At 46.8% G+C, this 12,868-nt stretch overlaps 1 long non-coding RNA gene across 1 annotated transcript; it reads left to right on the forward strand.

Annotated features, from left to right (window-relative positions):
- Positions 1-11,097: 11,097 nt before the first annotated feature.
- On the forward strand, positions 11,098-12,294 carry LOC119087525. The gene is made up of 2 exons (XR_005090990.1): positions 11,098-11,186; positions 11,799-12,294. It is a non-coding gene; the product is annotated as an uncharacterized LOC119087525 (long non-coding RNA).
- Positions 12,295-12,868: the final 574 nt, after the last annotated feature.

The following is a 12,868-nucleotide window of genomic DNA, read 5'->3' on the forward strand; positions in this document are numbered from 1 at the left end:
TGGGCCAACAAGCAGCTTTTTCATGCGGGTTCTGCAGATCAAACTCAGGTCTCTGTGCTTATACTTTGCCCACCCAGCCGCCACCCCAGCCCCGAACAGATTTCTTTATGTGTCCAAAAGGGTCATCAGCCTTAACTTCCAAATGTGTTGATTCTGGCTGTGGTTGGCACAAAGGGAGACTTCTGTGTCTACCCCAGCAACTCATTTGAGATGGTCTGGAAATACTGAACTTTGGAGCCAACAAGATCACTCAGTGAGTGAAGACATTTGCCACCAATTCTGACGTTCTGGGTTCAGTCTCCAGGGCCTGCAAAGTAGCAGGAGAGAACCAACTTCTCCAACCTATGTTCTGACAGCGCGCACACACCACAGCACAAGTGTGCCCACAGATAGACACATACACACCGATAGAGGAGTAATTTTTTAAAGTATCAGTTGTGGATGGTGGCGCATGTCTGTAACCCTAGTATTTGGAAGCTTAGATAAGTTCAAGTCCAACCTGAAAGACACAGCGAGACCCTATATCAAAACAAAATCCTCAATTTTCCTATTATATGTGAACTAAAACCTCAAAGAAATGACTGATCTTAATATAAATGTTAAAACGGCCATGAGCTGCATGGTTTAGGGATTGGTTTGACTGGAGCAAAGGGAATGAAGAACGGACAGGAAACCTGGGGTCAGGTGGCCGTGCACTCTGATGGAGATGTGCCAGCAGCTGCCCGGAAACTCAGTGCATTTATCATGCAGTAGGCATGAGCAGGATGCAGGTTAGCTAGTCAGCAGGAATCTCCATAAGGGCTCAGTCTCAGGCTGCAGCCATCCAGGGAGGGGTGGTGATCAGTACTTTGCACACACTGGTTTTAAATGAAGGGCAACCACTTGTCAATACTCCTGAACCAGGGGAAGGCTAACACACGTCCACTCTGGACTCCTTCTGCTTCCCACCTAAAAACTATTCTAGAACTTGTAGAAGAAAACGAAATTAAAAAAAAAAAAAATCTTAGATTACGCCGGGCAGTGGTGGTGCACAGCCAGGTGGATCTCTGTGAGTTCGAGGCCAGCCTGGTCTATAGAGCGAGATCTAGGACAGGCACCAAAAAACTACACAGAGAAACCCTGTGTCAAACAACAACAACAACAAAACAAAATAAAACAAAAAACTTAGATTACATTTTAGAAAAAGAACCAGTTCTCTTCCTCCTTAACAGCTAAGGGCATACAGGGTTTGGAGAGTGGAGGGTGAGAAAGATAATCAGACACACAGACGCAAAAGTAAGCACCAGTTGCTAAACTTTAATCAGATAAAAGTGGACTTTAAGTGAAAAAAAAACTGTAAAATGAGGCAAGTAAGCTCCGACATATAATGAAAAAGGAGTCAACAAGGAAATGTAAAAATTTAAAAATATATTTCCAACACTGGGCCTAAATGCAAAAGCCAAATAATGGACCTAAAACAAGAAATCAACATAACAGCATCCTTGCTTACTCTGCTTACAATGATAGTCAAGAGAAGCTCTTTAAAAACCTCTGATAAAGAGAAGGCTCCGTCAAGATGGCCACACTACAGCGTGGGCTCGGCTTCCCAGCACCCACGGACAGAACACTGCAGCAGCGCTTGTCTGTGATCCCTGCACTGAGGAGGTGGAGACGACAAGGACCCTCGGGGCTTGCTAGCCAGCTAGTTTACCTGAGTCAGTGTGCTCTAGGTTTGATGGTGACGTATGATGGATGAAGTTTCATAACATGAACTTCTGGCTTGCATACCCACAAACAGAAATCAATGAGGAAACACTGGATTTAACTACACTTTAGGACAGTGGTTCTCAACCTTGTAGGTGGATTTTCCTGTTCCTCCAGCCAGCTTCAAATTAATGACGTGGAGACTCATTATTAATTACGGAAGCTCAGCTCACAGCTCAGGCTTGTTTCTAACTAGCTCTTATAACGTTAATTAACCCATCTCTGTTCGTTTACTTTCTGCCTTGTGGCTTCCTAGTGCTGTGATCCCTTAATACAGTTCCTCACGTTGTGGTGACTCCCAACCATAAAATTATTTTCGTCGTCGTCCAAAAATAAAACAGCTCAAAGGCTTAGCAGCAGCTGGGAATGATGTCATTGTGAAATACCCATGCCATGGCAGGTGGCAGCATTGGTTATGTCCCAGACAATATGTGGACCAAGAGGAGCCGGACACATGCTGTAAAGTTCTGTTTTTATCATGCTTTAGAGTGGGCAAGTTGAATCTATGGTTATGGTGAAAAAAAAAAAACTTTTTAAAAATGGCCTCAGATAAGGATGAGGTAGGGATTGTCTGCCCGCGACCCCAAAGGAGGTAGACGCTTTGGGGCAACAGAGGGTGGTAACAAGGAGTATATAACTGGCCCCTAACTAGTCAAACTGTCGTTTAAATGGGCAGCTTATTATGTCAACTTTGTCTAGATAATGATTTCACTTTTTACAAAGAGGTCAAATCGCATTGCTCTTGAGAATTTTGCCATGATCCCCCTTCCACTCAGCATAAAAGCCGAAGTTCTCACCCTGGCCGTCAAGGCCCTTCACAATCCGCTCCTTCCTTCTCTGCCTCCCAAGCACATGTTCCTTCTGTCCCATCCAGCGTGGCCTCCACATGTCCCCAAACACCCAGGCTGCCGCCTCAGAACCTTTGTTCCAGCTGAGCTTTCCATCTGGAATGCTCGCCTCCAGAAACCACGTGTTTCTTTCCCTCCTCGGGTTTCTTCCGAAATCCCAACCGACCAGAGAGATCCATCTTGAGAATCCTATCTAAAATGGCACCCTCTCCTTCCGGCCTACATACTTGCTGCTTGTTGTCATGAAGTCTTCCTAACTGCCAGGACTGTGCATTGCAATGCCCACGTGGAAAGACAGCTTGGTCTTGTAAACCAGATGTGAGCTGATCTTTCCCTTGAGTCAGCTTCTATGGCAGGGAAACACCCTGCCGATGGTGTTTCCCAGCCGAGGGCTGTGGCGGGGTGTTCACTGCAGTAGATCCCAAACAGTGAAAAGCTGGGGACACTCAGAAATGTTCAGGTTGTGTTTGTCATTACTGTTGTGTGTATGTGTGTGTGGGTTGTGTACAGGGCGGCACACATTTGGAGGTGAAGGGACAGACTGGACTCGGCTCTCTCCTTCCACCTTAATGCTGATTCCAGAAGTCAAACTCCGGCCTGCACTATCGACAGCGAGCGTCTTTACCAGCTGGGCAGTCTTGTTGTTGATGATCAAGGTCGATTATCACACCAAGTAATCAATGAGAGGAAGGAAGGAAGGAAGGAAGGAGGGAGGGAGGAAGGAGGGAGGGAGGGAGGAACAAAGAAAGAAAAAATTTAAAGGTCAAAACAAGGAAAGAACTTTTATGAGTGTGGTTGCAGAATGTAAGATCTACATGAAAAATCAATGATAAGGCAGCAGGATGTCTTAGCAGGTAAGACGTCCCTGAGCCTGGTACCCTGAATGTGATCATCACAGCCTCTACTGGCTGCTGGTAAGGCCCTGTTGCTGAAGATGCCACTGCTGTCATCCATCATGGAGAGATCAAGCTGGTACCCAACTCAAAGCTTCACCACTCCTGACTAGCATTCCTGGTGCTGGAAGGTACTCTGTGCACTGGAGGAAAAACTTACCATCCGGATCATCCAGCTACAAACTCTGCAACCTACAACAGTGATCTGCCTGCAAGATATACCGGTGCAGTATAGCCCTGATGGTATAGTGCTGGCCCACCACTTTCTGCTTGGATTTCAGGTCCACTTCGTGAGACAGAATCTATGCCTGACACTACTAAAGCCACTAAGAATGTAAGACTAGATAGGCCATGGGCCCTAGGGAAACCCAGTATGATTATTCTGCTAAAGGAACGGGTCGATAAAATGACATATTGCTATGCCCATAGATCCAGTCTTCATCAGAGAAGTTTGTAGTTAGTTGTTTCTACTCTTTACTCTTTTAAGGGGCCTGCCACCCAGCTCCCAAATAAATTATACATGGGGGCTTATTCTTAATTATAAATGCCCAGCCTTAGTTTGGCTTGTTTCTTGCCAGTTTTCCTTAACTTTAATTTATCCCATCTACCTTCTGTATACCTTGTTTTCACTCTCACTCCGTGAAGTGTGGCTGTGTGGCTGTGTGGCTGTATGGCTGGGTGCCTGTGTGGCTGGGTGCCTGTGTGGCTGGGTGCCTGGGTGGCTGTGTGACTGGGTGGCTGGGTGGCTGGGTGGCTGGGTGCCTGTGTAGCTGGGTTCCTGTATGGCTGGGTGCCTGTATGGCTGGGTGCCTGTATGCCTGGGTGGCTGGGTGGCTGGGTGGCTGTGTGGCTGAGTGGCTGTGTGGCTGTGTGGCTGGGTGCCTGTATGGCTGGATGCCTGGGTGGCTGGGTGGCTGGGTGGCTGGGTGGCCTCCCAGCATCCTTCTCTCCTTGTTCTCTTGGGTTTTTTTTCTTTTCCTCCCAGATTTCTCCTCCTATTTATCCTCTCTGCCTGCCAGGCCCGCTGATCCTTTCTCCTGCCTCATTATTGACAGTTCAGTTCTTTATTAGACCATCAGGTGTTTTAGACAGGCAAAGTCACACAGCTTCACAGAGTTAAACAAATGCAATATAAAAGAATGCAACACATCTTTGCATCATTAAAACAAATGTTCCACAGCATAAACAAATGTAACACTTCTTAAAATAATATTCCACAACAGAAGTCTCTTCTTGTGTAGATTGTGTTCCATCAGGAGGTGAAAGGGCCCAATGACCCAAGTTTGACCCTAGAACCCATGATAGAAACAGAACAGACTCCCAAAAGTTGTCTGTCCTCTGACCTCCACATGCCCACTGTGGCACGCGCACACCCCAACTCACACAGTACATCATGCATACACACATGCAATAATAAAAACAGTAAAGAAAGATTTAAAAAGCTAAAGAGCAGAGGACCCAGAAATAAACATGTCAAGCGACAGGTGCCAGACTCTCAACAAAGGAGCCAAAAACATACATGAGAAGGGAAGACAACCTCCTAGCAATCAGTGCTGGGAGAGTGCACGTCCACCTGCAGAGACTGAAGCCACATCTTTCAATCCAGACAGAAGTAAAGCCACAGTGGCCCGAAAGCCTGAGCATACGACCTGAATGTTGGAAAACAGAGGGAGAGGGAGAGGGAGAGGGAGAGGGAGAGGGAGAGGGAGTTAAAATGCTTCACAGACATGGACTTTCTGAAGACTCTGTTAGCTCAGGAAATAATCTCCAGGGATTAAAAAAATGTGATTAGATAAAATTAAAAAATTGGAAATTCTTCACAGCAAAGAAAACTAACATCAGATTAAAGAGTCAGTCTACCAGACAGGACTAAACTTTGTCAATTCTCATCATACAGGAGATTAATATCTAGGGTACACCAAAAGCCACAAAAGCTAAAAAAAAAAAAAACAGGATAATCCATCAATAAATAGCCAGATGATACTCACTCATAAGTGGATTCTAGATATAAAATAAAGAACAATCAGACCACAACCCATAGAACCGTAGAGTCTATATATATAGCATGGAGGTCCCTAGGACAACTGTGACTTATAATAAATTTCAGTTTTACTCAATTATTGAAAAAAAATAGCCAAATGAATGGAAACACATGAACTATGAACCAAAGGCTGAGGGGCCCCCAACTGGATCAGGCCCTCTGAATAGGTGAGACAGTTGATTGGCTTGATCAGTTTCGGAGGCATCCAGGCAGTGGGACCAAGTCCTGTGCTCATTGCATGAGTTGGCTGTTTGAAACCTGGAGCTTATGCAGGGACACTTGGCTCAGGCTGGGAGGAGGGGACTGGACCTCCCTGGACTGAGTCTACCAGGTTGATCGCAGCCCTCGGGGGAGGACTTGTCCTGGAGGAGGTGGGAATGGGGGGTGGGCTGGGGGGAAGGGGAGGGGGTGGGAGGGGGAGAATAGGGGAACCCATGGCTGATATGTAGAACTGAATGGTACTGTAAAATAATATATATATATATATATATATATATATATATATATATTTAATAAAAAAATAAGAAAAAAAATAGCCAGATGAACTGAACAGTTGTCAAAAGAGGAAATGCAGTCAACAGAACCTGAAAAGTGTCAGCATCCTCAGTCATCAAGGGCTCGCTCATTAGAACTGCTGAGACTTCTCACACAAGTTAGGAGAGCCACCATCGAACAACAACAAACCAAACAACAAATCCTGGTAAGGACGTGGGGAAGAGGAGCCCTGTTCACTGCTGGTGGGAGTGCAAATTGATGTAGCCACTTTTTTTGTTTGTTTGTTTTGTTTTTTTTTTTTGGTTTTTCGAGACAGGGTTTCTCTGTGTAGCTTTGCGCCTTTCCTGGATCTCACTCTGTAGCCCAGCCTGGCCTCGAACTCACAGAGATCCACCTGGCTCTGCCTCCCGAGTGCTGGGATTAAAGGCGTGCACCACCACCGCCCAGCGATGTAGGCACTATTGAAGTCAGTGAGGAAGCATCCTCACATCTCAAAATAGAGCTGCCATTCGGCACAGCTCTGCCACTGCTGGACATATATCTACCTGAAGGTTTTAACCCAGCATGGCACAGACGTCCTTGTACACCCATGTTTATTGCTGCTGTATTCACAATAGCTGAGAAATGGACCAACCTTGGTGTCCACCAAAAGATGAATGGGTAAGGAACGTGGCACACAAACACTATTAAATTTTATTTGGTATAAAGTGAAATTAAGTGAGATTTGCAGGAAAAATGAGTCCAATTTGGAGATCAGTATTTTAAGTGAAATTAGATAAGCCAGACTCAGAAAGACAAACACTGCATGTTTTTCTCATATAGGTATAGTGTGTGTGAGTGTGTGAGTGTGAGTGTGTGAGTGTGTGTGTGTGAGTGAGTGTGTGTGAGAGTGTGTGTGTGAGTGTGTGTGTGAGTGTGTGTGAGTGTGTGTGTGTGTATGTGTGAGTGTGTGTGTATGTGTGAGTGTGTGTGAGTGTGTGTGAGTGTGTGTGTGTGTGTGAGTGTGTGTGTATGTGTGAGAGTGTGTGAGTTGTGTGAGTGTGTGTGTGAGTGTGTGAGTGTGTGTGAGTGTGTGTGAGTGTGTGTGAGTGTGTGTGAGTGTGTGTGAGTGTGTGTGAGTGTGTGTGTGAGTGTGTGATGAAAGTAGAAAAGGAGGGGTGTGAGCAAGAGAGGAAGAGATTGTAAGTGGAGGAGAGAAATGGAATATATGTTACATAAAAGCAGGAGGTGGGATTAACTGTGGGGAAACAGGACCAGAAAGGGGGATGGGGGATGAGGAAGGACAGCTGGAGAGAGGTGGACAGGGCAAAGTAAAAATAACACAGAACGATGAAAATGCCATAACCAAATGCATACCTTTGTGTGTTAACTTAAAAAATAAAATAACGAAGTAAAAGAAATAAACCTATACACTGTCATGTTGATGCCAATGGAAATAATGGCAGCATTCACTGGGCGGTGGTGGCACACGCCTTTAATCCCAGCACTCGGGGGAGAGAGGCAGACGGATCTCTGTGAGTTCGAGCCCAGTCTGGTCTACAGAGCGAGATCCAGGACAGCCAGGGCAACACAGAGAAACCCTGTCTCAAACAAAACAAAAAGAGACAACAGTGACTTCAGGAACACAGATTTAAATGATCTGCCACATCTAGGCAAGAAGATTCCATTTACTGTTATAATGATACAAAACTCTCCCCAAATAAATCTCTTCCTCACAAACTAAGCACCAATGGGATTTTAACCATGTAACAAATTTATTCCAAAGTTCATATGAAAAAAAAAGTGGGGAAATTACTGATGACTACTTTTGAAAGGAGTAATAATATTGTGTCTATGTATTTAGTCACAAGAAACATTTCAAAATATGTTAAGTGATTTAATGAAGATCATGAAACGAGCAATATTTTGCTATAAATTAAATTATGCACATACAACAGATTGGGGGTGGAATAACTTTTAAAATCAGTTGTGTTTCATACATGTTCTACAATAAACGTGTAGTTACATTAAATAAAGAAAAGAGCAACAAGCATTTCTTTTTTAAAAAACTGAAATGTTTCCTTAACCCCTCAAAGACATCTTTATTCAGCCCCATCCCTCACGATCTGTCTAGAGCTCTCTTGTTCTCACTATGTGATACTGTGGATAGAGGATATCACAGCTCCTCACCCTTGTCTAGTCCAACCACTTAAGCTTTTCATAAAAGAAGCTTTCGGTTATCTGTACATCCTTAACACAAACCTTCATACAGAGTCAGCTCTCAACATTTGTTGACCAACCCAGAAAATAAGGAAACATGAGTGCAACTCCTTATCTCACCACCAGGTGGCACCATGCCTCCACTAAGCAGCTGGAGAGCTTGGGAGACTGGCGAGGCGGGGCGGGGGCGGGGGAGCTGGGAGGTTTTGCGGGTTTTTTTTTTTTTTTTTTTTTTTTTTTTGCTGTTTTGTTTTTTTCCAACGGAGAAAGCTTCCACAAAGCATTGTCAAGTCCACCTGAAGGGGAAATAAGTGTAAAACATTCGCAACAATGAAATGTCGATCCTGGGATGAGATAGCCTCCCTTTATCTAAACGCTCTGCGCTTCGTGTCTGCGCCATCCTCTTCCGCCCTTACCGTAAAAAGCAGTTTTACCGAGTATCAAATTAGATCCTGTGTTTGCCTCCACAAGAAAGGAAGTTTGTGTTTAAAACTCATTTCTCTTTCATCCTCCAGTTCAGTTTGAATCCCTAGGAGGGTAAAAAACATTTGCTTCATTGAATTAAAAGGTTAAGGTTCCCTTTTGAATCATGTGTCTCTCTCTCCCAAGAAAATCCAACAGGCAGTGTTGCAGACTTACAAAACACAAAAATGATGTGATGGTTATAAAAAACCTTCTCGGATTTATGGACGGTTTCAACACAAGTCGCAATGGAATGTTCTCCTGATTCACTTAAAATGCGGTCCTGTTTTAAGAATTAAAGTGGCAGCCGGTTTCACAGGGGTGTGATTTAAAGACTGGCAGGCCCTTGCGGATGGCAGTGGACAGGCAGGCAAGTCCACTCACGGGGCAGCCATTCTTCCAGAAAAAGACGTCCCTGGAATATGCCTGGTATCTAAATCAGGAGACTACTAGATGTGGATCTGCTGTGCTATAGACCCACGGTGTAACTAGTAAGTCTCCACCATCATTCCCCGCCCCACCCCGCCCCCATCTAGCTTCCCAAGCCCAGATCCCAGCTCCCCCACTCGCTGAGCTCTCTGACCCCGAAGAATTGCTCAGCTCCTCCGAGCTTCCTGTCCCCTGTCTGAAGCATGAGGGGGACAGTGAGACTGTCTTGCACAGGATGAGTCCCGTAAGGGTTAAATGAGACACGGTGAGAACGCTACCTGAAGAGCACACTGTAAACACTCAAAATAGCCACTGTTACTCAGAAGCTACTCGGCTAATGACGTGGGAAATGGCTAACGCTGTGCCTGGCACAGAGGGGCTGTTATTTTCTTGCGAGAGAAAGGCTCCAGACAGCCCCTGAGGTTCTTGATCCCCTTGAAAGAGGCATCATCGACGTCACTCGCATGTGGCGTGAGACATCCCACTCGTGACAGTGTGGGTTCCTGGATTCTGATTTCACACTCAACCAAGAAGCCTTCTGCTGCGCCCCCCCCCCCCCCCCCATTATAGAAATATCTTGCCAAGGAAAGAATGTAAGGGGCAGCTGATCTGATACAGCCTGTAGTTTAGGAAACAAAATACACTCACATCCCACTAATGTTCAATTTGGAGAGACTTTAAACCCCTCCTTGACCAAACCCAGTCCCTTTTTAGCCACAAATTGAGACTTACAGGCATTCTTTACCTAGGAATATTCTTTTTTGTCTTACTTCTTATCAGTCCTATTAGTTTATATAAGGAGCTTTATTATGGCATTTCATACAAGCAGCTATGGTTTTTTTTTTGTTTTTTGTTTTTAAATCGGATTCACCTCTTTCTTTTGCTCTTCCTGAACCCTGTCTTCCCATCTAGTCCTGCTGCTATTTCACAGCTTACTGGTTTTTGATGGCCGGGTGAGTTTGGTTAGGCTTACTTAATTGGACTATGTGGGAGGGTTGTCCTCAGGGGCACAGACACCTCACCAGTGGTCTCACCACTGAAGAAAACATCTCTGCCTCCCCGTCAACCATTTACTATGTATAAATCCTCAGGGAGGGGTCCAGCCCTGAGTCACCCCCCCTTTCCATTACATGGTGTTGGTGGGGAGTCCACTCGTGTGCAGGTAATCCCAGCTGCTGTGGGTCCTGAGGGCAACAGCCTGTCATGGTCAGCATTCCATGCCACTCCCCACCTTCCTGAATATTCTGATGGAACCAGGTTTGCCGGATCCAATCAGCAAGCATTTATTGAGCACCTGCTGTGTACCAGGTGCAGTTCAAAGCGCTGCAGAGAGAGGCGATGGACCAGCCCCGCCCCACCCCCCATCTCGGCTGTCACCGTTTGTGTTCTAATGGGGGAGACAAACTAGGATTCAGGGGCGACAAATCATACCAGATCCGGGACAAGCACAGAAGAAAAGCAGAATCTCAAGTGACAGTCTGTGGGGAGGTGGGGGCAGAGAGGCAGCTTTGGGTGGAGAAGACATGGAGGGGGACAGTTGGCACCAGAATCAGTTAACTTGGTGTCTGAGCCCCTGTAGCACTCTGGGAAAACACGTTTCGAGCGCTCCCCAGTCTTTCTTCACAACCGAGCCACTGTGTCTCCCCTTCTGCGGAACTCATAAGCATCGGGGGCGGGGGTGGGGGGGGGGGGGCAGGACCACCTGGCCAGCAGCCAGCCTCTTAACCCTGCCGCCTCTCCCTCCAGTGAGACCCCATCCCACCTCGCAGGGCCTCCAAACACGGAGACTTTCAAGCACATCCCCACCCCCTACACACACACACACACACACACACACACACACACACACACACAGTGACTGCAGAACCTTTCCGTCTCGTTTTCAACAGGAGTTAGCCATGCCTAACAGGACAGGCATAAAGGGCTTTGTGACCCCAGAAGGTGACCCTCACTCAAACAGCCCAGTCCGGCTCTACTCCATGAGACCCCCATCCCCCCACCACCACCACCCCGCCTCCTGATACCAAGAGCACTCTGTTAAGGGTCAGAGAAGATGAATCATTTACAGTTTGTGAGGTAAATAGGTCTCTGCCATCCAGTTCTGGTGCTGTTTTACCGATTACAATGTTTCGTGGTGTGTGTGTGTGTGTGTGTGTGTGTGTGTTTAGAGATTTCTTTAAAGCTCTTAGCTGTGGGCTGTGTTTACTTGTGCCCTGAGCCATAGTCTGACCACCCCCATCCCAACCCATTTGTTGATTCTACACTACCATTCACCAGTAGCTCTCGCGTGGTTGATAAAGATGTCTTTGTTGGCTTAGGGATTTATTGGCTTATTCATTTATTTATTTGGGGTTTTTAAGACAGGGTCTCACTATGCAGCCCAGTCCAGCCTTGGGTTTGCACTCTTCCCGACTCCGCTTCCTGAGTGCTGGGATTGCAGGCATAAGCTGCCAGCTGGAGGCATTGGAAGGCAGGCAGAAATCGGGGAAAGGGCAGACGGTGGTGGGAGAAGGGGAGCTGGAGGCTGACAGCCCTCGAGGCTATGAAAGCCTGCAGGAGAGATGTCAGAGGCACGGCCCTGCGGCCAAGTGGACAAAGCCTTCCAAGACTGTTTAATGGTCTATCTTGCATTCCTAGCACTGATGAAATATGAACCCCCAGAGCCCAAACCCTTGCTTCTTCCCTCAGGCAAGACGGTGGCCAACTCCCAAGCATCTGGACCCATCCGAAGATACGAAGCAGACGAAAGAATGAACGGACATACTGAGAAAAGAGGCTTGGAAACGCACGGTGGGCGTCCGTCTAGGCTGCCACTCACTGAATATCCACAGGGACACCTCACTCCAGGTGCAGGGTCCAGGAAGACTTCAGATTGCTGCGACTCAGCAGCCTAGGGTCATGAGGTGTTTTAACAGCCTGCTGTATACATGTCTCCGAGGTGAAGGCTGGGTCCCCAGTGAAGACTGGACTACGACAAACCACGAAGAGGGTGCTGCAGATGGCCAAGGACATGACCGCTCCATAACACCAACTTCTGCAAGTGGGGTGGGGGATGGGAAACAGCGGCAGATGCACAAGGGCAAAGGTGATGTGAGGAGGGAACCCCCAGAAACCCTAGGGAAACCACCGGAATTTCCTTTGGATGTGGGAAGGGGCTCAAACAACGTTTAATTTTTAAATTTAATTTTGTTTACTTATTTTTTTAAAGACAAGTTTTCATGTATCCCATGTTGGCCTTGAACATCGTGGAGGGATGACCTTGGACTCTGGTCCTCCTGCCTGTACCTTCCGAGTGCTGAGGTAACAGCTGTCCCCAGTTCCTGTGATGCTGGGGATTGAACTCAACCTTGCTTAGCTTTCCTGTCCACTGCCCATTAGGGTCTCCTGCCAGCGAACTCAGCTGGCCTCCCTGGACCAGCAGCTACCACCCGGGGAACTTGTTACAAATGCTGATTTTAGTACTTCATTCTTGACTTGCCACTTCAGAAACTGGGGTGGGGGCCTGATGGTGAGGCCACCCATCAGCATCCCCCCATGCTTCTGGGGCACACTCACCTTCAAGTATCACCATCATAATGATCCACCCCAAGACACTCATGGTTAGGGAAGAGAAACCGAGTCTCAGCCCACTGTTTTTCCTTGTGCATGCAGAGTACTCTACTGAAACCCAGTCCTTTTTCTCTCCTTATGTCCTATGTGGTGACGTTTCACTCCAGTTCGCCCCGAGTCTGTGCCCTAGAGCAGATTTCCACACTCCA

Source organism: Peromyscus leucopus, chromosome 3, assembly GCF_004664715.2.
Source record: "Peromyscus leucopus breed LL Stock chromosome 3, UCI_PerLeu_2.1, whole genome shotgun sequence".
NCBI lineage: Eukaryota > Metazoa > Chordata > Mammalia > Rodentia > Cricetidae > Peromyscus > Peromyscus leucopus.